At 36.0% G+C, this 23,846-nt stretch overlaps 1 protein-coding gene and 1 pseudogene across 3 annotated transcripts in view; one reads left to right on the forward strand and one right to left on the reverse strand.

Moving 5' to 3' along the window:
• CADM2 (cell adhesion molecule 2) overlaps window positions 1-23,846 on the forward strand; it is a 1,212,655-nt gene that overhangs the window by 645,975 nt on the left and 542,834 nt on the right. The gene's annotated exons all lie outside the window — the stretch shown is intronic.
• Window positions 3,834-7,032, reverse strand: LOC118677568 (annotated as a pseudogene).

The following is a 23,846-nucleotide window of genomic DNA, read 5'->3' on the forward strand; positions in this document are numbered from 1 at the left end:
CATTTGGTGTTGTCAGTATCTATTTTAGCCATTCTGTTGGGTGTATTATGTCACCATAGGTTTTTAGTCCTGGATGAATTGATTTAGCGGTGTTTTAGAAGACACTTTTCAATGGCAACAAAATGAGAGATGGAATGAAATGGGAGAAACTCGAGTCAGTCATATTACCTAGAAATCTCTTATATGATTTAGATCAGAGAAAAAAACCTGATCTGAGGAGGGCAGGTAATGTTGGGAGGGACTCCTGCAAGAATCTTACAATCTTGTAAAAATATTATTCAATCTTTCTAGACATTTCTAGATTGGCAAAGTAAAACTGGTTGTTTGATTCAAATTCAAAGAACATTTTCTTTGCTCTCCAGTGGCAGAACAACCCTATTATTTAGAAACACAACTTATTATATATGACTGTTATTCAGAGAACAACTAAATAACACAAATGATTAATGATTATTCTTTAAGTTGCATTGCTTTTATGAGTATAGTTTAAAAAATTTGACAGAGTAATCTGAAAACTCAGGATAGATAACTGATAAAAGATAGACTGATGTATCTTTCAGTCTATATATTTAGTTATCAATCTATCTGTCCACTAGCTATATCTAAAAATATGTTTGATTCATTTCTACTGTTAAATAATTTTAGTCCCAACAGAAACCTAAATAAACAAGGGTTAATACTGAATGCACATTCAAAAGAGGCTACCCAATATTACAAAGGAACTACGTTATAAAACCCAGGCAAGACGATTATGAAACCCTAATAAGTAGGAATGAATATAAAGAGCCACAAAGGAATAAAATAATATTTTAAGAAGCTGAACTAATAGGTTTCACCAAACTCAAACTATAGTAATATATTTAGCTCCAGTCTTAGAGACCCACAGAGCAATTCATGTCTATATTGTAGTATTAAAGTTCTCCAAGCTCTAACATGAAATCTTTCAGGTATGTGGTATTTTTGAGAGCACAAAAATAGGTAGCATTTCTTAAAACTGATTTTGAGACTTAAATTAGAGTATAGAAAAATATGAAACCTAACACAGTGATTGGAAATACAGTACATTATTAGAGATGGCTGTTTTATTATCTAAGGGAAAAATATAGAATTCTGGTTCTTCCATTACAGATAGTATCTATTGCCACACATCTGAAAATCAATAAAACCTGTTTTGGAATAGTAAATGATTACATGATAATTTATCTTCTACACCATCTTGCATTAAAAGTATTACCAAGATTGTGTGTGAATCTAATCTGGTATGGAGTGCTATTGGAAAATAAGAGTTTCAGTGCACAAAAAGGAAACTTGAGTTGAGATTTTAAAGAACTACTTAAGAATCTTTTACTTTTCTACATGCATACCAATATTAGCAGCATGATCACTGTTATTCTTATTCTCGCTAATTATGCAAAGCCGATGTTAAAGTGTGGGCTTATAAAGAGCTGCTGGTAGACTGCTCTAGAAATCAGAGTTTCAATCTTTGGCAGTCTGAATTGGTTATTCCCTATAATTCGGTTTGTACCTTTCTGAAGTAATAATTCCACACAGAGACCTTTATTTGACATAAAGTTCTAATAAGTTTACCAATGAATCTGCAAAGTAAGAACATTAAACTAATAAATTATCTATATAAATGTACTTTCAAGATGTTAATAATTTATTCCAGGTAGTCTCATTTCATATAATTTCTTTCCTTGAAATGGCTTTCTTCAGTTAAGTTATAAAGCTTAGTGAAATAGAATTATAGCCTTGAATTGTTACACTTAAGAAGACTTTCAATATAGTTCTCTAAGCAGTTTTCTTTTCTGCTGAATTTTGTAAGCTACTAATTTAGGAAAATGTCAGCTTGGTGTTTGTGTATGTGTGTGTGTTTAAGCACTAGTGAATAAGTAAAAAGAAAATGGGGGATAAGGGCACATATGTAATACCTTAATCAATAAAGAAAAAAAATCACACCACTATTGTCAAAATCAATAAAATAATAATTTATCAATAAAACATAACAAAATAGTGGTTTAAAATTATTTAAAATTTATTGTTATTAATAACAATTATAAATACATATTTTGTTCTATATATTTGAATAACTGTATATGGCATATTGAATTATTATATCACCTTGTAAAGTAAAATATTTTTTCTTATGTTTTATCGAGAATTCAAGTTAATGTTCTTTCTCCCAAAGATGTTTGTCTTGCAATTTTTACCTTTAGTTGTTGGTAGATTATATCATATGTAAATGAATTTCTAGCAATGATGGGTAAGTCAATGACCATTTGGCGAAGGAGGTCTCTTTTCCAGGGTATGCTGAATTTATATTAGAGTCACCAGCCCTACTAGGTTTACAGCTATGAAAGGCATGGTCCTGAGACGAGATAGGTTAGGCATATTTTGCAAAGACCACTCACATTGCCAAAGTTGAGGACAACTTCATAGTTTATGTTAGTTGTGCAACAAGCCAGCATATAAGAACTTTGCTTTTAAAATTTGTGTGAATTTTCATGTTACAAAGCTTTATATAAAATTATATGAACTCACATAGCTTTTTAAATTCACTTAAGCAGACACAAACATTAAATCCATGTGCATAGTGCTCTAATGGAGTATACATAAAATGAAATGATTTTAGCAATAAAATATTTTTTATAATGCAAGCTCTTGCATGGCAATCCAGACTTATTGGTGCTGCTATATAAAACTGCACCACTTTTAGTTTACATTTGGCCACCTCTAGGTTGTTGCAAAATTAGCTTAGGTCAATTTAAATACTGAGAATAGACACCCAAATGTTAATGCCTGCAAAGTAACAAGCCATTGCTAAATGAAACAGCAATAGTTACTGCAATTTGGGTATTGGGACCAATTACACATGTTTAAAATCACTGCCCACATTCACACCCACCGTACTTGTCCATCATTTAACATCTCAACTAAAATGTTACACATGGGAAACAATCACTAACAGGCAAAAATGCCAATCCTGTATATTCATATTGCAGATATACTTATGTCAGCAAGCAGGGGATTCGCAATGAGAAGCTACAGCTGCAGCAGCTGGAACATGATTTACAAAAATTGTTAAAACATTAAAAACTGTTTGAAAATATACACTTCTTGTTGTAGACCACCACTGTACACACAACTATAAATATTGCCCCCTATGTAAACAAAAAGGAAACATATAATAAGAGATTTGAAAATGTGCATGTTTGCTTCCCAACTGATATTAAAGGCTATGTCTTTAATATAAGACATTATGCTGAAAGGACTATTGTATTGTAAAGATAAGATCACTGTATCCAGTTTAAAAAAAATTATAGCTATGTTAATCAAAGCATTTTTTGTATAATACAATGGTAATGACCTTGATTTTCATATATATATTTATTACAATAAGCTACAACTATCAAGGAAGTGAAGTTATCTGGAGTAGTGTATATAGGAGGTCTTTGGACTTTCTCTTGTTATGCTGAAGTGCTCATGCTTTTAGGACTTATATTGCTGCACTCTCCAATGCAAAGACGGGGCATGTTCAAGCATATGGTACACCATTCTGACACACGTACCCATTTGTGGGGGAACGTGCCCCTCAGCCGTGAGAGTGGATTGCAGCCTCTGGTGTTCCCAGCTGCGTGCTCTAGGACTGTCTATAAGTAACCCTCTCTCTTTTGACTGGAAAGGGATTAGAATGTGCACACTGATGCAGTGGCTTTTGCCCGCCTCTTGAAGGGCACCACCCAGAAAGTCCGTTTAAGATGCTGGTAGGTTTGGCAGCCTTGGCAGGCGGGCACTGTTTAATTGGGCAGCAGTTCTCCAGACTTGGCTCAGAGCTACAATGCACTGAGGATATTAAGCAACTGACACAATGACATTGCTGGGCTTCCCAGGACTGGAGTTTTTCTGTTAATTTGCTGTACGAGGTCATAGAAGATCTTATTAACATTTATTTTTCATTTTGCAGAGGATTTTTAAGAATGCAGAGTTGTTCCATTGTCTTGCTAGATTTTGACCTCATTCATTTCCTGCAACTCTTTTGTCTGCTGCATCACACTGATTACTAAACAGAATCACTGGAACATCATCAATGTCTGTAACTAGAAAAATCTGTCCTCTCATACCTTGTAACTCGTTAAATGTGGACCGAGCTGTGATGGAATAAACTACTGCAAAGCCCTGTTGTCCATGTAGTCCCTCGTTGCTGTAAACTGTTCCGTTCCTTCAGCATCGAGATTTCTAGCACACACTGAGCGCATCTGCTTCAACTTCAAGAATCTATTGTAGGATCATATTTTTCAACAAAAAAAATCCTTGAACAAACTGTGCAGTCACAGCAGATTTTCCAACGCCTCCTGAGCCAAGAACAACCAGCTTATACTCACGTTCAGTGCAAACTTGTCAAAAGCTGGTTCCCTCACACTGTCACATGCGCCTGCCTTGGTGCTCTGGCTGGTTCACAGGCCTGACTCGGGGCAAGCTTTTCGCACATAAAATATTTTTTTTTAAATATATTTTATTGATTTTTTACAGAGAAGAAAGGAGAGGGATAGAGAGTTAGAAACATCGATGAGAGAGAAATATCGATATGCTGCCCCCTGCACACCCCCTACTGGGGATGTGCCTGCAACCAAGGTACATGCCCTTGACCGGAATCGAACCTGGGACCCTTCAGTCCGTAGGCCGACGCTCTATCCACTGAGCCAAACCGGTTTTCGGCCGCACATAAAATATTTTAATGGAAAAGAACTCATTGCCCCAAATGGCAAAGAGTTAATTGAGACAATAGTTGTAATTTAATTAATAACCCAAATGTCAGTAACCATACAATGTAGGAAATTGTGTGAACTTAGTGATTGTGTCTTTACTATCTATAAGTAATATGATATAGTGAATGTTACTGGATTAGAAATCTTTGAATTCTAATTCAGGTTATGATCTTGCATAAATATGTGATCTTGGGGGGGGGGTATGTTTTCTTGTACACATTTTGTGCATAAAATGTAGTAGCTGGATTAGAGTTCAGATCCAAGATATCTACAATAAAACTATGACCCTCACGGTGGCTTGCTGAGACCCTACAATTCGATCCGATCTTGTTCCTGCTTTACCCTTTTCAGAACCTCTGTGACTGTTGATGTCTAGTCATTTTATTGTACCACTCTGTATGACATTTCTACTCACAGGGACCAGGCTCCACAATCCCCACCATATCACTGAAACCAGGTAAGAGTCTATTGTATTTTGTTCATTAGATGCAACATATGGTATGAGTGAAATCATATGGTATTTGTCTTTCTCTGACACTGCACAAGGGTTCCCTTTCTCCACATCCTCGCCAGCACTTGTTTGTTGGTTTATTGATGACAGCCACTCTGACAGGTGTGAGGTGATATCTTATGACGGCTTTAATTTGCATTTTTCTAATGATTAGTGATGGTGAGCATCTCTTCATATGTCTCTTTGTCATCTGTATGTCCTCTTTGGGAAGTTTCTATTCAGGTCCTTTGCCCATTTTTTAATTGAATTGTTTATTTTTTATGTAGAGATTTATAAATTATTTATAAAATTTGGATATTAATCCCTTATCAGATGTATCAGTGACAAATATGTTCTCCCATTACTGGGCAGTCTTTTCATTTGTTTACGGTGTCCTTTGCTGTGCAAGTATTTGTTAGTTTGGTGTAGCCCCAATTGTTTATTTTTTCTTTGTCTGAAGCAATATATCAGAAAAAAAATATTGCTATGAGAAATGTCTGAGATTTTACTGCCTGTTTTCTTTTCTTTTTTTTTATATATATTTTATTGATTTTTTACAGAGAGGAAGGGAGAGAGACAGAGAGCTAGAAACATCGATGAGAAAGAAACATCGATCAGCTGCCTCCTGCACATCTCCTACTGGGAATGTGCCCGCAACCAAGGCACACGCCCTTGACCGGAATCGAACCTGGGACCCTTCAGTCCGCAGGCCGACGCTCTATCCACTGAGCCAAACATTGCTATGAGAAATGTCTGAGATTTTACTGCCTGTTTTCTTCTAGAATTTAGAAACTGACTCATAGATACAGAGAACAAACTGACAGTTGTCAAAGGCGAGGTTAAGGGGTTAAGCAAAGAAAATAAATAAATAAGATTCATTGAACAGACAGTGGTATGGTGATTATCATAGGGAAAGGGAGTGGGGGGGGTTAAAAGAGAGTAAAGAGGGGATAAATGGTGATGGAAGGAGACTTGATTTGGGGTGGTGAACACACGATAAAATATACTGATAATGTATTATAGAATTGTACACCTAAAACCTATGTATTTTTATTAAGACATGCCACCCCAAAAGATTCAATAAAAATCAGAAAAATTAAAAACAAGAAAAAAAGTCTATAGTAGTAATTTCAACAAGAAGTACATCATAGTTTTAAAGTTCAGCTTCTGCTTCCCCAGCACTGATTCCAGATTCTGCCTCGGTGTATCCATAAAATATCTCACTTTATCACACTAGGCACCCCTCCACTTCACTTTACCTAGTTCCCTTACCTATATGGGGGTCAGACTTTGCTCAGTTAAAGTTCACAGCCCTTATTTCTGGTGCTCACTCTTGGCGGGCATTTTAGTCTTGGGCACCCCCTTGCTCTTTTCTGTGAGAATGGGAGTTTGGACCTTGATGCTCACTCAGCACTGTCACTCCGTGCCTAATCATAAACAAAGGATAGGTTTGCTTTAGCAACAGGGCTTATCTCCCTGTCTAATTAGTGCGTCCTTGGCTGGGGTACTACCAAGATAGCAGAAATTTGGCTTCTAGCTTTGTGCTGCTAATGAGGATTTTAGTCTGTAAGTATGCTTTGCCTTTAGCAACTTGGTTTATTCTCTTCATTTTGGGTCCACTTGCTGTCAGTCCCTTACACTGTTCCAATTCCGTAAAATGATGCAAAGTCACAAGAATGTCTTCCTACTATGTCTCCATGGCAGGGTCATCTGCAAAAAGTGTTCCCCGACTGAATCATGTACCGAACCCACAAACTGTTCAGCTTCCCATGGCATTACTACCTTTCAAGGACTTAGTGGCTTCATCTCATTTAGAGCATCGAGACATTTAAATAGGCCCAAGTTAAACAAAAAATCCAACTTGGTAACTGTACAAAAGAAAATATATGCTCAACAGGAAAGACCATAATTGCATTTTCTATTTCTTTAGCTCTGCATGAGAGTAGTTATCTCTTAGTTTTGCTATGAGAAGCCACATGTGCACATTGGGAGATATCTGCTCTCACGCATGCCAGGTGTTTCTAATGAAGTGGTTCATCAGTATACTTTGCACACCCCCTGGTCACAGGAAGGGCACCTGGCCTAGACCGAGTCGATGCTGGAGCTTCATCCTTTTCTCCAGATGGAGGACCCATGACCCAAGCTGGACTACAGTCTTTCATGGAGATTAAATGGATGCTAGAGGAGTGAGAGTCTCTCTCTTCTTAAAATTGCCTTCTGTGAGGATATTTAACTCTTTAATCATTAAAGGCCCTTTCTTTTCTGCCAGTGCTAGCCAGGTATGAAACAGAAACCGTGAGGAAGAAAGGGGCATGCTGCCTGGATGTAGGCAGCTCTTAAATGACTACTCCTGGAATTTTCTTTGACAAGTACCAATAAGTTCATCTTTTTCTTTTTCTCACTTTATTTTTATTAGACTCCTTGAACAAATAAACTTTAACTTGCTAAAAATATACTTTTAAAAATTATTGTTAGTAACTTGATAATCTAATAGTTTGCTCAATTTTCCATGCAAGATAAATGGAGATAATAGTGACTATATCTTTGACATGATATAGATATGCTGCATTAATTATATGAGATTATATGCTTGGTAGTATTATTATGGAAACTGAACAACTTAAGAAAACTCTATGGTGTGTAATGTAAGGATTATGTGTGCAGGATATGTTTCCCCACAGTCAACATAATTTGAGATGGTACCTCTAGGACAATAAGCTGTTCCTCGATTGAATGAGGGAAAGGATGTGAGAGTGCAAGTGGGAATGGACTAGAAATATGATTCTTAATGGTATGCACAAATATGTGAGATAAAGCTTTTCAGGAAACTGAAAATAATCCGAATTTAGGACTAAAGAAGACACTCAAGCCCTGGAAGGGTGGCTACGTTGGCTGGAGCCTCATCCTGTACTCCAAAAGGTTGAGGGTTCAATTCCCAGTCAGGGCACATACCCAGGTTGCAGGTTCGATCCCTGATCTGGGCAGATATGGTAGACAACTGATCGATGTTTCTCTCTCACATTGCTGTTTCTCTTTCTCTCTTCTTCTCTCTCTAAAGTCAATGAAAAACTAACCTCGAGTGAGAAATAAATAAATACATAAATAGATAAGAGGACACTCAAAATGTACACAGGAGTCAAAATATGAAGAGCTCTAAACATCTCTAACCTCTATGAACTTTAGCTCTTTCATTTATGACATGTAGATGAGAAGAATGTATTTCCTATAAAGACTTGTGTAAATACAATTTCCATAGTGATTAGCAAAAAACAACAACAAAAAATGCTGTCTAAGCGGCTTTGCATTATTACAGAGATAATGAATTATGTGAACCTCCTAGTATATTCCCAAGATAGCCAGCTTTGCTTTAAACATAACTTATATGTTATAAAAACTAGTGATATAAGTAGTAAATTTATATATTTCAATAAAAAGATGTTTTGTTAGAAACTATAATTTAATCACCGTTTGTCTGAGGAGTTAGGCAAGGGTACCCTCTAGTGGTATTATCCTAGAACTGCAGACATACAGTCCTCATATCTGAGAAAGAATTCAAAGTACTTGCAGATTCAAAGCACTTGATGGCCTTATTTGAGAACAAAGAATACCTGACAACCCTGGAAACATCATATCTAAATTCCTACCTTATAAATTCTATTAAATTTCTTAACCTAAGATATTTTTTAAAATATGAGTTTAAAGTATTACTTCCCAAAAGACACTAAAAATGCTGAGATTATACACACACACACACACACACACACACACACACACACACACGTTGGTATGAAATGTATTCTCTTAGAAGTATTGTCTTATTTTATTAAATGACTAGAGGCCCGGTGCACAAAAATTTGTGCATGGGGGTGGGGGGGTATCCCTCAGCCCGGCCTGTGCCCTCTCACAGTCTGGGACCCGTCGGGGGATGACCACCTGCTGGTTTAGGCCCGCTCCCTGGGGGATAGGGCCTAAGCTGGCAATCAGACATCCCTCTGGCAGCCCGGGAGCCCTTGGAGGATGTCCATTTGCCAGTGGAGAGCAGGCCTAAGCTGCAATCTGACATCCTTAGCACTTCTGAGGAAGCCGGAAAGGCTCCCACCACCCCCACTGTACTGGCAGTCTTCAGTCTGGTTTGTGGCTGAGCAGAGCTCCCCTGTGGGAGCGCACTGACCACCAGGGGGCAGCTCCTGCATTGAGCGTCTGCCCCCTGGTGGTCAGTGTGTGTCATAGTGACCAGTCATTCCCAGTCTTTCTGCTGTTAGGGTCCGTTTGCATATTACCCTTTTATTATATAGGATAATAGATTGTGGCTCTTTTTGTTTATTTATTCATTTGGATTTAATTTTCTAACTTTTCAAATTGAGGAGTTGTCAGTCCAACTTCAATTTGCACATTTTTTTCAAAGTTGTACTTTCTTCCAAAACCAAAAGTTTGAAATAATGTTATCTCTATTTCATATGAAAAATCTCATCTATTGTGTTTTATAATAGTCCTTTAGTGTTCTCCAAAAGCCACCCAGAGGAGATAGCAACAAATGAAACATAATTGTGGACAACATCTTATTATAAGTTAATGATAGTAAAGATCATTGTAACAAATTCTCCTTAATGTCAAGTTCAGGAAAATGAACTTCCTGTATAGACAGTGAAGTCTATTTAACCCATCTGAATGTTTCATCAATTGTTTCTCCATTTTTGCTGCCTTACAGTGGGTTTTTCCATTTACATTGTGGATTCACCATTTATAAACCACTTACAAATTAGAGTTCTAATTAGCTACATTTAAACTACAACAGTTTTTTAACGTTCTCTTATTAAAAACATTTCAAACGTCTTAAATTTAGCATTATAACCTTTGATGCTTATAGTTTGTGGGTTTTTGTTGTAATTTTAAAGTGAAGTTTGTTAAATAATCTGCTATAATCCTATATCATTAAAGCCTGATGCCCTCGCACAATGCTGCAACAAGATGGCTGTCGCAAGATGGCCTCATGCACAGCAGAGGCGGGCCCAGTGGCTGCTCCGTGCAATGAGGCCTGGGGGTCCCACAGCTCTGCATGGCACAGAGGAGGCCGGTTTGGAGGAGTAAGCAGGTTACGGCAAGGGAGGACAGTTGTAGGCTACCAGGCCAGCAGGGGAACAGTTAGGGGGCGATCAGGCCGGCAGGGGAGTGGTTAGGGGTGATCAGGCTGGCAGGCAGAAGCAGTTAGGGGCAATCAGACAGGCAGGCAGGCGAGTGGTTGGAAGCCAGCAGTTCTGGATTGTGAGAGGGATGTCCAACTGTCCATTTAGGCCCAATCCCACACCTCTGTCAGACATCCCCTGAGGGGTCCCAGATTGGAGAGGGTGCAGGCCAGGTTGAGGGACACCCCCCCCCCATGCATGAATTTCATGCACCAGGCCTCTAGTTCTTTTATAAAGAGCTCTGTGTAAAATTAGACAATAGATGGCATTTCTAAGAAAACAATACCTTTTTTATTTAGAAAACGCATATTTCATCCAGTATCCCAAATCAGCTCTTCTGTTCCACTGAAAATTCCTTCTCTAATATTACAGGATTTATATAAACCTTCTGTATTCATCTCTTCTCATTTTTCCCAACTAGCGGTCACATAGTGACAGTAGGAAGTTAGCAATGTCAGATGTGCTGATGATTATGGAGTAGTTTGAAAACAAAGATAAAAGCACAAATAAAACACTCTGAAAGGTAAATCAGAAGACAAACCACTCATCACCAACCCTCTGCCACAGAAATGAACAGATTGTCAGTAGTATCATTTTGTGATTGGGCATTGGATTTTTCTGTAAAATAGGTTTTCATACTGGTAGGATAGAGCTGTTTTGTAATGAGAGTTAAGTGAAGTTAAAAAGAGGACAAAGGCCATACATTTTTAAAAATAATCTAAATTGATTAAGACTCTAGAGTTCTTTCATTCACCAGCTTTCCAGAAGGCAAATTTATATGCAGTTCAAGCACTTAAAACTAAAGTTTATTCATCAGCATCACTTTCTCTAGTTATTCTCCATGGAATAGACTCATGATACTTTGCAAAGGAATGTAATTGTGCAACCTGTTATTACTTGTGTGTGCTGATAAAGGAGGAGGTGATAATTGTATTCTTATTTTTGAATACTATAAATTTCAATTTCAATTAAATCAGATTGGGTATTCTGTTCTATGCCATCTTTATTTAAAACTAGAGGCCTGGTGCACAGATTCATGCAAGGCTGGGGTCCTGAGAGGGGTGGAGGTGTCAGGATGCGATCAGCCCTCTTGGCGGGTGGTGGGATGCCCTTGCCGGCCCAAGATCCGGATCCCCCCCCACTGACTTTCTCACTGGTTGTTGGGAGCCACCTGGCGGTCATCTTTGTATTGTTTCTTCCTTGTGGAGTATCTAGGGAGGGGAAGCAGTCACGGTGCCCGACGTTGACTTCCAGGAGGCCAGCAGTGCTGTTGGGATCGTGCTGGTGGCACTGGTATGTAGGTGCTTGGCCGGTTCTCCGGAGATTAGACCTGCAGGACTACTGAGTGAGTGGTTGCTGCCAGGCTGGTAGGCCCCAGGGGCGGGTCTCAGCTGAGTGGCACTCCTGCTGTGGGAGCTCACTGACCATCAAGGTGCAGCTCCTGCATTGAGCATCTGCCCCATGGTGGTCAGAGTGCATCATAGTGACCAGTTGTTCTGGTCATTCTAGTCCTTCTGGTCAGTCTGGTCATTCAGTTGCTTAGGCTTTTGCATATATAGATTAGCTGTGATTAGTTTCTAATGTCTATTGCTGTTAGTATCAGCTTTATTACTCCCATCGGTGAATATGGAGTGAAGGCATTCATACCTTTCCATTATATTTATTTGTATTTTGAATTTACCAAGTTGTCATTAAGAACAACAGCCTTGTAAGCATTAAAGCACAATGTGAGATAGCTGGTAAAAGTTTTAAGTTACTTTCAAGCTGTGTTTTATTTTATCCTCAAAATAAATGAGTAAATCAATTTTAAAAAATCTTTTAAAAAAAATTTTCAGGTACCTTTAGATCCCATGCTAATATCTAAATCAACTAATAAATAGATCTGAGCAAAGATGTTTGAATCATGAACCTTATCAATAGTGTTTAAAATCTAATCCTTTAAAAAATGTAAAACCTTCCTACAAACCATCATTCTTCCTACTTTTGATCTTTTTCCTATATTTCCTTTGCAACTTATTGAATCCTAGGCATTTATTGCCTTTATGAGTCTCTTCTTTACTTCTCATCCTTAGCTCACCCACACTTGTTTGGTGTACTATCACTGTCTTATTGTAGGGCCAGGCCATGTCTCACTTTGTGCCTGCATCAGCCTCCTAGATGGCATTTCTGACTTGCAAATTTATCCTCCAGGTATCAGGCTGACTTGTCTAAAATGTGAATGTAGTCATAGGATTCCTTGACTATCCATTTCTTAATGATAGAGTCAAGTTTGTTAAACTGAAATGGGATAGCTATTGATTTATTCCAGGTAATTAAACTTACATTTAATTTTGAGAATATGATGGTAAAATTAAGTCTTAAAGTTAGTGAAACAATGTCATAGGCCAAAAATCTAGAAGGTGTATGGAAATATAGATAGATTTTAAATTGGCTTTGATTACTTCCAAGAAACTAGCTTAGGCAAAATCTCATTATAACTGACATTATTAGACTAGATATCTGTGTATTAGCAAAATTTTTTAAAAGCCCCTGGTTGGCCTCCTTTTTGTGTAAAGCAAGACTTATGGCTGGCTGTCAGAAGATGACTGGCTGATAAACAGACTCTCCCATTTTTCTGACTCAACTAGCTGACAAGTCTCTTTTCTGCTTGCTGTCTTAGTCTTTACATCTGTCAAACGGGGATGCCTGACCTTTCTCCTAGTGGGGAAATGAGAAAGTGATGTCACATTGTAACAAATACAGTAAAAACAAAATGTTTTCAAATGTTCTAGGTCATTGCAGCCTCACAATAAGGCAGTTGTTAAAGCTCTATCAGATGCTAGACACTTTTCATGTAGAAAATATTTTACTATGCCCTATTTACAAAATGAAGTTAACACATAACACAACTTTAATATATGAGATTTTTAAAGATAATTTCAATAAACAAAGATTATTTTAAAAATTACATTACTGAAATTATTGAAGTCATACTATAAAATAAGACTCAATTCCTGCATTTAAAATAATGGATGTCCCTGTGCAAATAAAACAAAAATGGACTCAAGTGATGTCTCCAACTTATCTAAATACCAGAGTCCGGTGCACAGAATTCGTGCACGGGGGCGGGAGATCCCTCAGCCCTGCCTGCACCCTGTCCAATCAGGACCCTCTTGCAATCTGGGACTGTTGGCTCCTAACTGCTCACCTGCCTGCCTGCCTGATCACCCCTAACCACCTCTGCTTGTCTGATTGCCCCTAACTGCTCCCCTGTGGCCTGATTGCCCCTAACTGTTCCCCTGCTGGCCTGATCACCCCTAACTGCCTCTGTCTCGTCCCCACACAAAGGACCCAGGCTTCCCTCCCTCTGGCCAGCTGCAGGCACCCAGGACCGGGGTCGGGCAGCTTCATCCAGCCCCGACTTTGTCAGGAAGAACGTCTGGAAGACAGCCAGTCTAATTCGCACATTACCCTTTTATTAGTATAGATATTTATGTTACTTATGCATGTGTGTGCACATGATTATGTGTGCACACATACATTCCACAGTATATGTATATGTTTACATTACACATGGGAGGAAGTCATCAGTCTGAGCTATTGGTCTACAAATACCTTGAACAAATACATATTTCCACTCAGATAAATCTTTGTCAATGGCTTAACATTTAAATTTTTAGAAAAACGAATAATTAGTTCCATTATCTTTTCTGTTTATACTACTAGTTATTTGAAATTATTAAAACTGGGGAGCTTTATAGTTTAGGTTATTATTGACCTATTTTAATCATTTCAATTGTTTACTACATTGCCATCTACCATAATTTAGTAGTAATTTACCATTTTAAGTGTAGAACAATAATATCACCAGTAGAAAGTTTAAAGTTACATGTCACTTATGTTTTAATATTTCCTTTGTTCCACTTAGGAAAAAGAAAAAAGAACTTCTCTGATGCATCTTAGTTTGTGAGAAACTGTGGGTGGTAGTTTAAAGGTGGTTAGAAAATTATCCCCTAAAGACATTTTAGGTTAAACAACATTCAGAATAAGAATGGAACCAACCCAAAGGTATTGGAATGAAGGGGTGATGTGGGTGGTAAAGGTGGCTTGTGGCTACAAACTAATTAGCATTGAATAAATTACTAATCAAATTTCCTTTTTCAAATATAGATATGATTTATTCCAGGGAGGGTCTTGGTATAATTGACCTAAATATTGACCTATTTTTGCTGTCTTTCCTGGTATCAAATAAGACTCTTTATAAATTGGAATTTATCAAGTGGCATTTCTCATATTATTTCATTAATGAATTTATATTTTTACTAAACTATAATATGTAGCAAATCCAATTACAAAAATGTTGTAAATGTCTAAAATTTTGTTTATCATAGTATTGTGTTAGAATAGTATTTTATTTGTGAGAATTAAGTCATTGACAAAACGTAAAGTTGTTTAGGATAAGATTTGGCCAATGGGAAGTACTCAGAATATCTCAACTATTATTATTACTTTTAAATGTAGATTCATTACCATTTATAAAAGTGTAGATTTCTATGCACATGCATTTTAAGAGAGTTGTTTATTATATAGTATACCCAGAATGATTTTTGTTTTTGCTTTGTTTTTACTTGTTGACTTGTTTACTTGGGACATAAATCGTCATTATGTGGGATGTTTCCATAGATTTTTAAATATAATTTCTTTTCACAATACATTTTTGAAATGTGTTTATTTTTCTGGAATTATCTTAATTGTATGAGTTTACATTTTATCTAATCTGTTTAAGTAGCAATTAATATCCATATTTGAATGTTTTTATAAAATATTTTCATTGCATTCTTTCATTCATTAGACCAACCAACAAATCACGAAGAGACTATATATTGTACACAAATATTTAAAGCATCCCTTTAAGAAATGAAGCTAATATCTAAAGGATGAGACTTATATAAGTAAAACGATTAATCTCTTGTCATAAGTGCCCAGCAGAGGTTTGTAAAAATTAGAACAAATCCTTTCTAAAGAATTCAAGGATGTCTTCAAAGAAAGGAAAGGTCTTTGAGGGTGATTAGGAATTTATGAAACAGAGACTGAAAGAATAGGTGAGGAAAAAGCATGTTTCCAGAAATGTAGTTATTTTTAGAATGACTTATTTTCTGTATTTGCAATACGATGACAAAATCCTTTGTTTAATAACCTTTTATTTAAGAAGATTTTAGAATTGAACCCTATAACAGTTGAGAACTTGCCCAATAATCCCTGGAGCCAAATAAACTTGTTACTATGTAGAAAGCTGGGCTATCATCTCTTTATTTCCAAGTTCCTTGATAATGACCTGAACATTTCTAGACAGAAATAGGGCCAAATAAAGACAATTAGACATTAGCAAGTGGTAAGTGAGCTTCATGAGTATTTAGACTTCAAAGAAAGGTGAAGCAAAAGTTTTAGGTATATAGTCTGGTTAAGATGAACTTTAAATGAAAGTATTTAACTTGTAGTTGTTATTAGAGAGTTACTTGGTAATGTATTGGCATTAAAAATAAACAAGACTAATCGAATAAGACAAAACATGAAAAGTTGTAATAAGCCAGAAATCATAAGTAGGTAAATCAAACAAATGAACCCAAAAGTGTTCAACTAGATGAAAAATTATTAAGTTGGTATGTTTAGTATACAAAGTATTTTGAAACTATTTACTGCAAAAGTAATACATGAGTACTGTCTTATTCAACTTGGGCTGCCATAACGAAATACCATAGACTGGGTGACTTATGTCCTTACTTATTTTTTTACACTTTTGCAGGATGTAAGTCTGAAATCAGGGTGGTAGCATGGTCAGGTTTGGTGAGAATTCACTTCCTGGTTTTCAGATGGTTTCCTTCTTGTGTCCTTGTGTGGCAGGAAGACAGTGAATTCTTTCTGATACCTATTCTAATAACGGTACTATTCATCATGACTGCTCCACCTGCGGGAGCTCATCTAAACCTAAGTACTTCCCAAAGTCCTCATCTCCAATTACCGTCACCTTAGGGGCAGGGCTGCAACATATGAATTTGAGAGTGACACAATTCAATCTATAGCAACCTCTTAAAGTAGGGTTATCAGCGTGGGAGAGCTAGGTATCTTGGGAGGCCTTTGGACAGATGCTGGGAAGCTAATAGAGTAAATGATGAGTAAGTGGAATCCTTGTTTCCTCACCTTTGTCTTGGTGATCATTGGCAAGTCCTTTGTGTACCTTCTCTAAGCATTTATTTCTTTTCCAAAATAAAAGTAATGATACCTAACAAAAATGTGCTCAGGGCTGAAAGAGATAAAGTGCTTAACTGTATAAACAGTGCCTGATATATAGGAAGTGCTCAATAAATATAGTTTTTTTTTCTATTTTTTTACTGTCTTTTAAGAAGTAATTAAAATGGATTCCTAAACTTTAAGAACTTTAAGCAGAATATTTTTTTCAAAGTTCTTGCATACTTCAGGTACCCCTTGGAAGTCTGTGAACCTGCGTATCTCCAGCATAGCCAAAACCACTGTTATAAGAGCTATAAAGACTCTGAGATTTGTGCGGCTTTATATATTTTGAGTTTTCTTGAATTAATGAAGTCTTAATACATTTAATCCATTTTCTATAAATAGTTGGAAGGCAGAATTATATATTTTACTAGGTTTTCATCAGGTTAAAATATAAACACAATATGTCAGCTAGCAAAAACTAATTTAACCAGATTCACACAAATTTTTTTGGAATTGAAATTTTAAGAATTTCTCTTCTGGAAATGACTTTCCAACTAAAGCAATAATAAGAGACCATGGGAAGGAGAAAGTTAAAATTATATTTTTGCATATGTTAAATGATGAAAATATCTCCATGCAAACACAATAAAATCAATACAGTAAAAGCTTTCAAAACACAATAGGAACTGGGGAAAGGATTTTATTTTAGAAACATTCTAGATAATTGAACCTACAGTTTTAAATACTTCATTAGGATTAAACAGAATGATGATATTTTAAAATAAATAATTGTCAAATGTGGGACTAAATGAGACAAAAATAAACTTTTAAATAATTCTTAGTGTAACAATTGAACATTTTGAAAGGGGTAATACTATAAATGGTATAATTTCTAATTATTTCTGTATATTAAGAATACCTAAAATCAATGTGTTTAAATAAGAAATGTTAGCATTAAATTTTTTATTTTTCAGAAAGAAGTATTCAGAGATGGATAGAATGCTTATCAAAATTGAAATATTATGAAGTGCTGTAATTTAAGATATAATTAAATTTGATGATTCATGATATAAAAAATTCTAATATAATGGCTACCACTCACATTTTCAAACCTATGTATTTATTTAGATTACTTAGCCTGATCATGTGGATACCTATAGAATCATACAAATACTTTCTAGCATCTGTTGTTAATAGAATATGGCATGTTATTGAAATCTGACAGCAATAATTTTAATTTCTTATCATAATTGAGGAGCTATTTTTATTTAGGATACATTTAGTTTAAAGATCATCCAGTATTGTATAAATATAAACACAATGAGATGTATACACATCAGTCATGATATTTGATGGTCTAGTTCTAAGGGACTTACATATTTAAACAAAAATAAGAAAAATTTAGGTGTCAGAAAAGAAAGCTGTGGAATACTGATAATATTCCACTGGGAACATTCTGTATATTTCAGTTTGTAGGAAATTAATCCTTTCACCTTAATCATGTCTACAAAGGTTCATTGTTATACTAAGATATAAAGTTCAAAATTAAAAACAAATTATGCAAATAATATTATGCCATCTATAATAATGCAAAAATAATTCTAAGACCTAATTTATAAATGTGTTTATAAAACATATATGTGTTTATAAATATGTGTGGTGGTATTTGTCATCAAAAGGGATAAAAGGATTTCCATAGTTTATGTGTTTATAAATGTATGCTATGGTATTATGTGTTTATAAATATGTTATGGTATTTGTCATTAAAAGGGGATAAGTGGATTTCCCTATTTTCTGAAGATGTGACATTTTAGGTGTCGGCACCAATCAACTGGTGATATCTGATTATATTTGTGTGAAAAAGTAACACCTCTTTTTTTATTCAGATGTTCATATAGCCAAAATTCTGTTTTGTTTTGTTTATTATTTTAAGGCAAGTGAAGAAACAGGATGGTGTCCTTGGTGAGGAATGCACAATATTTTAAATTTTTTATGGTTTCTGAGAGAGACTGGCTCTGCTTGTAATGTCTGAAAGTTACATTTCAGCTCTCAGAAACCTGTGATTTTGTACCATTATCTCAGAAGTTCAAAGCTGTGCTTCTAAGATAACTTCTTGTAGGAGCTCTAAATATTTTATCAATTAAATTTAAGCTTTTTTGGAGAATAAACTTGAAGAACAATTAGTCCAATCAGATTTAGTGATTTTAGAAATTTATCAAGATTTATTGTGTATCTGTATTTAGAATGCAATTGATTTTTAAAGATAATACCCAAACCAGAATAATGCATTGTATTAGATTTGGAGTTTTGAGATATGAGTTTGATTCCTGATTCTTTTCATTACCATGTTGGGTAAGTTGCTTAATGAAGCTGAGTCTTATGATTTTATAATATGAGAAGAAAAATACATTCCTTGTTTACCCCACAGGGCTATTGTAAAGATCAAATGAGATAATATGTGTGTGGAAGCTCTTAGTAAAACTTGAGCCATATATACACAAATGATACCATTCATTTAATGGATATGATACTGCTTAAAGAATCACATCTAAAAACTAAACCTAGCCATGCTCCTTCTAGGGATTTTGTTCTACAATCTGTGATTTTGTTTATTGGGGAGCCACCACTAATTAAAGTGTGGTTGATGTTCCTGCTGTTCACATTTGTCCAGTATTTTACCCAAATCTACTGGTAGTAATTAATGAATATTTAAAATGTACGGCAGCAGTCTGCTCAGGCATGGCCCATCTCACCCTCCCCTTGCTCATGCTGGGCTTTCACAATGGAGCCTGCTGAGACAAAACTGTTTCACAGACTTCTTAGGGTGGATCACTCTCCATTTATCCAGGATAAACCAAGTTTTAAGCAATTCGTAGCAAAAAAAAAAAAAAGAAGAAGAAGAAGAAAGTACACAGAATTTCTATGCAAAATAAAATCTATTTCTCTTAAAGAAAATGTGAATGAAAAAGTAAAATAAGAACAAACACAATATTTCATAATAAAACTGTTATTTCCCATTTAGATTTTGTTATAAAAAATATGGAAATTATGTAATGTTACAGAGATCTCAATATTTACATTAGCCGAAAATAAAATTTATTTTTGGAAGTACAAATATCAATTAAAACAATACAAACATGATTATTTTAAGCCCACATCTATTAATTAAGCCAAACAAAAGGTACAGATATACCACATCCCCAAAACTGTCCACACAACATCAATAAATAACATCTTACATTCTAAATCTAAGATCATTTTGATAATTCAATATTTAGTATCATCTCTGAATAACTTTACTTTATTACAAAAGAGAAAAGTTTTTCAAGCATTATGCCAACTAAGTAACCCAAAATAGTCTTCACATTCTGGTGTGTAGGCCTAATGGCTTTCCACTATGTCAGGAGTTAACTACTTTTAGCCCATAGACAACCATGACTATGACCCTACAAAAGGTAGGGGGCTTGACAAATGGAGATTCCAGTACATGAGGGTGAGGGGCAATGAAGAATGGATAACACATGGGATTCATTGTGATAGAGTGATTCTGGTACCATACAAATGAAAATTCTAATCTTAAGTACAGAAATCTTGCTAAGATTTAGTTTTCTATTCTGAAAATAGGCTTAGTAATACCTACCTTATTGGGAATCGTGAGGATTAAAAATGCTTGTACATAAAGTGGCTAAGGCCGAGCCTGGCCGAAAATGTGTTGTCAGAGGAAGCTACTACGTGTTTATCTCTGGGGGAAAAAATAGGAAATTAGACATAAACCAAGGCCAGGATGACAAGAATAGAGCTACTCCTGGCAGACATTATTAATCCATCATGAAAAAAGTGAGCACACAGAAAGAAATTATTAGCTCCAGTAAAACTAGGGTGTATTCCTAAGTAATGTATTATTCGGTGGACTAAAGAATCCAACTGGGTGTAACCTCACCCATATACTAAATGAAATGCCTTAAGTTGTGAATTCAGATTTTATATTCTTAAGAGGAATGGCCCTGATGTACCCCGCCACTGACCACATACTAAAGTGGCCAGATTAGAATTCTTGGTGACACTACTAGCCACCTCCTATGATCCTTGAGTGTGCACATCTCTTTGTACCCTGTGCCCCCACTTTAACTTGGTACCAAATGGCTGTCTTTACTTCATGGGCTTATTTGCTACCCATGAAGCGCCCCCTCTGGGAGATACCTGCAATGATAACAAGAAATAGAATGCGCATACAACTTGGTGAATGGATCTCAATTCAATGACAAAATCTTAAGAATAGGTAATTTGTAAATTCCATAGCTGACTTATTTCAGAAATAAAATATGTCACAGTAAATAATGCATCCTTCACGTAATTTAATGCAATTGCCATAAAATATTACCAAAAATGCAAATTCAAGTAACAGGAAGATGCTAGCATTGGTTAAAAGTCTGACCACTGTTGATGATGTATAGAAAAAAAAATATTTTAAAACGGATGTTTTGATTTCAATAGAGCAAGAAGGTGACCTACCTATGGTTAGTTACACAGAGATGATGTCTAAAGAGCATGCCTGCTAGTTGATTGGAGGGAGAGCACTCACCCCACACTGACAGTTAAGTTTGATAGTGTTGCACGAGGGAAGATGGCAGGCAAGCAGCAATGAGAGCCAGTAGATCTGCATGAACATTTTTTTGTTGAATTTAATAATGTATTCTTCATGCTAAATCACTTTCTGAAAACTTATTTCATCTGATTTGAGATGTGATTTAAGAACTGGCAGTATGTTAGGCAATCTGCTGCAAAATTGTCTATTTTCACCTAAGTACCTCTGCATCTTCTTAGATTTCCTTGGTACCAAATTTTTTTTATGCAGTCCTACTCTGCAAATCAGAGAGCTAAACATGTGCTTCCAGTAGCAGCAGTATGCTAGGGGGATTATTTTTAACTACATTTGGAGGCCAGTAAGCAAAGGAAGTGTCAGCATTGGGGCAAATACTAGGGTACATGTAAATAGTGCACCTGCTCAGAGGACCAATTAGATTATACTGCAAAAGCAGGACACCCAATGGGAGTAACTCCCCACCTCATAGGACTTCCAAAGTCTTCGAAAGCCTGTCCATTCCACATACTGATGGTGAATGCATTAAATATTTTACTGGTAAAAGTTCATTCTTTTAAGTTTTATGTTTCCAAAATGCTATCCCTAATAAAATATAAATACCACAGAAGGGCTATAAATTATATTAGAAAGATCACCAGAGGGAGTCCCCAGGGACGATTTTGATTCGGGAAGTAGTGAGAGACGACTCTAAAGGGTAGAAATATGTCTGTGTGCTAGTGCGTGTGTAGGGGGTCTGTAAAGAACATTTCATTTTACTACTTCACTCTTTTGTTTGACTCATTGCCCAGAAGTGAGAGTTACAACCTCATTTTAGAAATCCTGTGTGTTCCTAGTTCTCCTGCCATAATATTTGAGCTCCTAACACTAAAAGCCAAATTATTTAGATGCAGTGGCTTTTAGTTGAATCATTTTCTTCAGAAAGTAGTTGTGGTCCAGTAGAAGGCACAACAAAGTAATAATCAGCTACAAGACCGTTTAACTCTAACCAGCTATAATCATGCTTCCGACATCTGCCTCCGGAACCTCACCCTGCTCCTCCTTACGCGCCAGCCCTGTGTTTCATCATCCCTTACGGGGGTACCATTTGGCCTTGAACTTGTACTGATGTATAAATATGACAATAACCCCTAAATATACAAATTGAAAATATAAAGACAACACAAAGAGTAACATTGTTGTATACATGTGACTTTCTCTTTGGTTCTGTTGAAAAATGTGTTATCTAGAAATGCATCGTTACTCTTTTTATTATGAACATAGAAACAATTATAATCACCATGAAAACTCTAACCAAATTACATGAAACTTGGTGGAGTTAAGGTTCAAAATTTATAAAATGACAATAAATACAAAGGAGGAGTAAGAACACATTACTGAAAATATGTTAATGGAAGAAATTAGTAAAATATATAAATGGAAATAAACATCAGATTTAAGGTAAAATGCCACATGGGTAGCATGGGACAAGTAGCGAATTAGGAAAAGAGTAGTGCTCCAAGATTAGCGATAAGAAAAAAGAAACTTGGTCTAAAGTCTATCTTAAGAGACAGTTTTGCCCTGGCCAGTTGCTCTGTAGTTAGAACATTGGCCTGCAGACCTAAAGGTCTCAGGTTTGATTACCAGTCAAGAGCAAATACCCCAGCCTTGACCGGTTTGGCTCAGTGGATAGAGCATCAGCCTGCAGACTGAAAGGTCCCAGGTTCAATTCCAGCCAAGGGCATGTACCTTGATTGCAGGCACATCCCCAGTAGGGGGTATGCTGGAAGCAGCTGATCTATGTTTCTCTCTCATGGATGTTTCTAACTCTCTATCCCACTCCCTTCCTCTCTGTAAAACATCAATTATATATATGAGCAAGTACTCCAATCTTTGGCCCTGGTAGGGGTGCCTGTGGGAGGCAACCAATCAATGCGTCTCTCTCTCTTGCTCCCCTCCACTTTCTCAAAAAAAAAAGTAATAAAAATAATAATATCCTCAGGCGAGGATTAAAAAAAAGAGAGAGGCAGTTTTATGATAGATATATTTAAGAACAGGCTCAGGGAGTGTATAATTGGTTTAGATGAGAATAAATCTAACATGAAACTATTAATTTGGTGATCATTGATAGTTCACATAGAGAGGAGCCTTTCTGCAAAGTTCACCAGACAGGCAGAGCCAACCAGAAGGCTGACACGTTGACTAGAGAAACATATTTTGCTAATTACATCTATACCATAGTAGCCTTTCACATGTCTCCAAAGATCATGCCAAGGTATTGAAAACAGTTTTTCATAAATATCAAGAATTGAAGTCTTAAAGCAACAAATGTGGAGGATGTGAGAAGGCAAATGCTTCATTGTGTGTGACCATAGTGAACTCATTACCTAAATATCGCAAACTTTCAGAAAGCAGCAAAACCACTAGAACAAGTAAATGGACTAGAATAATAAACACATGGTATGTTAGAGTAATTTGAAAGAATATCTGAAGAAAGACTTACAAAGAAAGCATAATTTTATTTACTGGGTACTGTGACAATAAAACAGCTAATTATATGAATTCCATTTTAAATAAGAATGAATACTTTCAAAACTGTTATAGAATTTAAAAGAACA

The sequence above is a fragment of the Myotis myotis genome, unplaced genomic scaffold (assembly GCF_014108235.1).
Source record: "Myotis myotis isolate mMyoMyo1 unplaced genomic scaffold, mMyoMyo1.p scaffold_m19_p_2, whole genome shotgun sequence".
NCBI lineage: Eukaryota > Metazoa > Chordata > Mammalia > Chiroptera > Vespertilionidae > Myotis > Myotis myotis.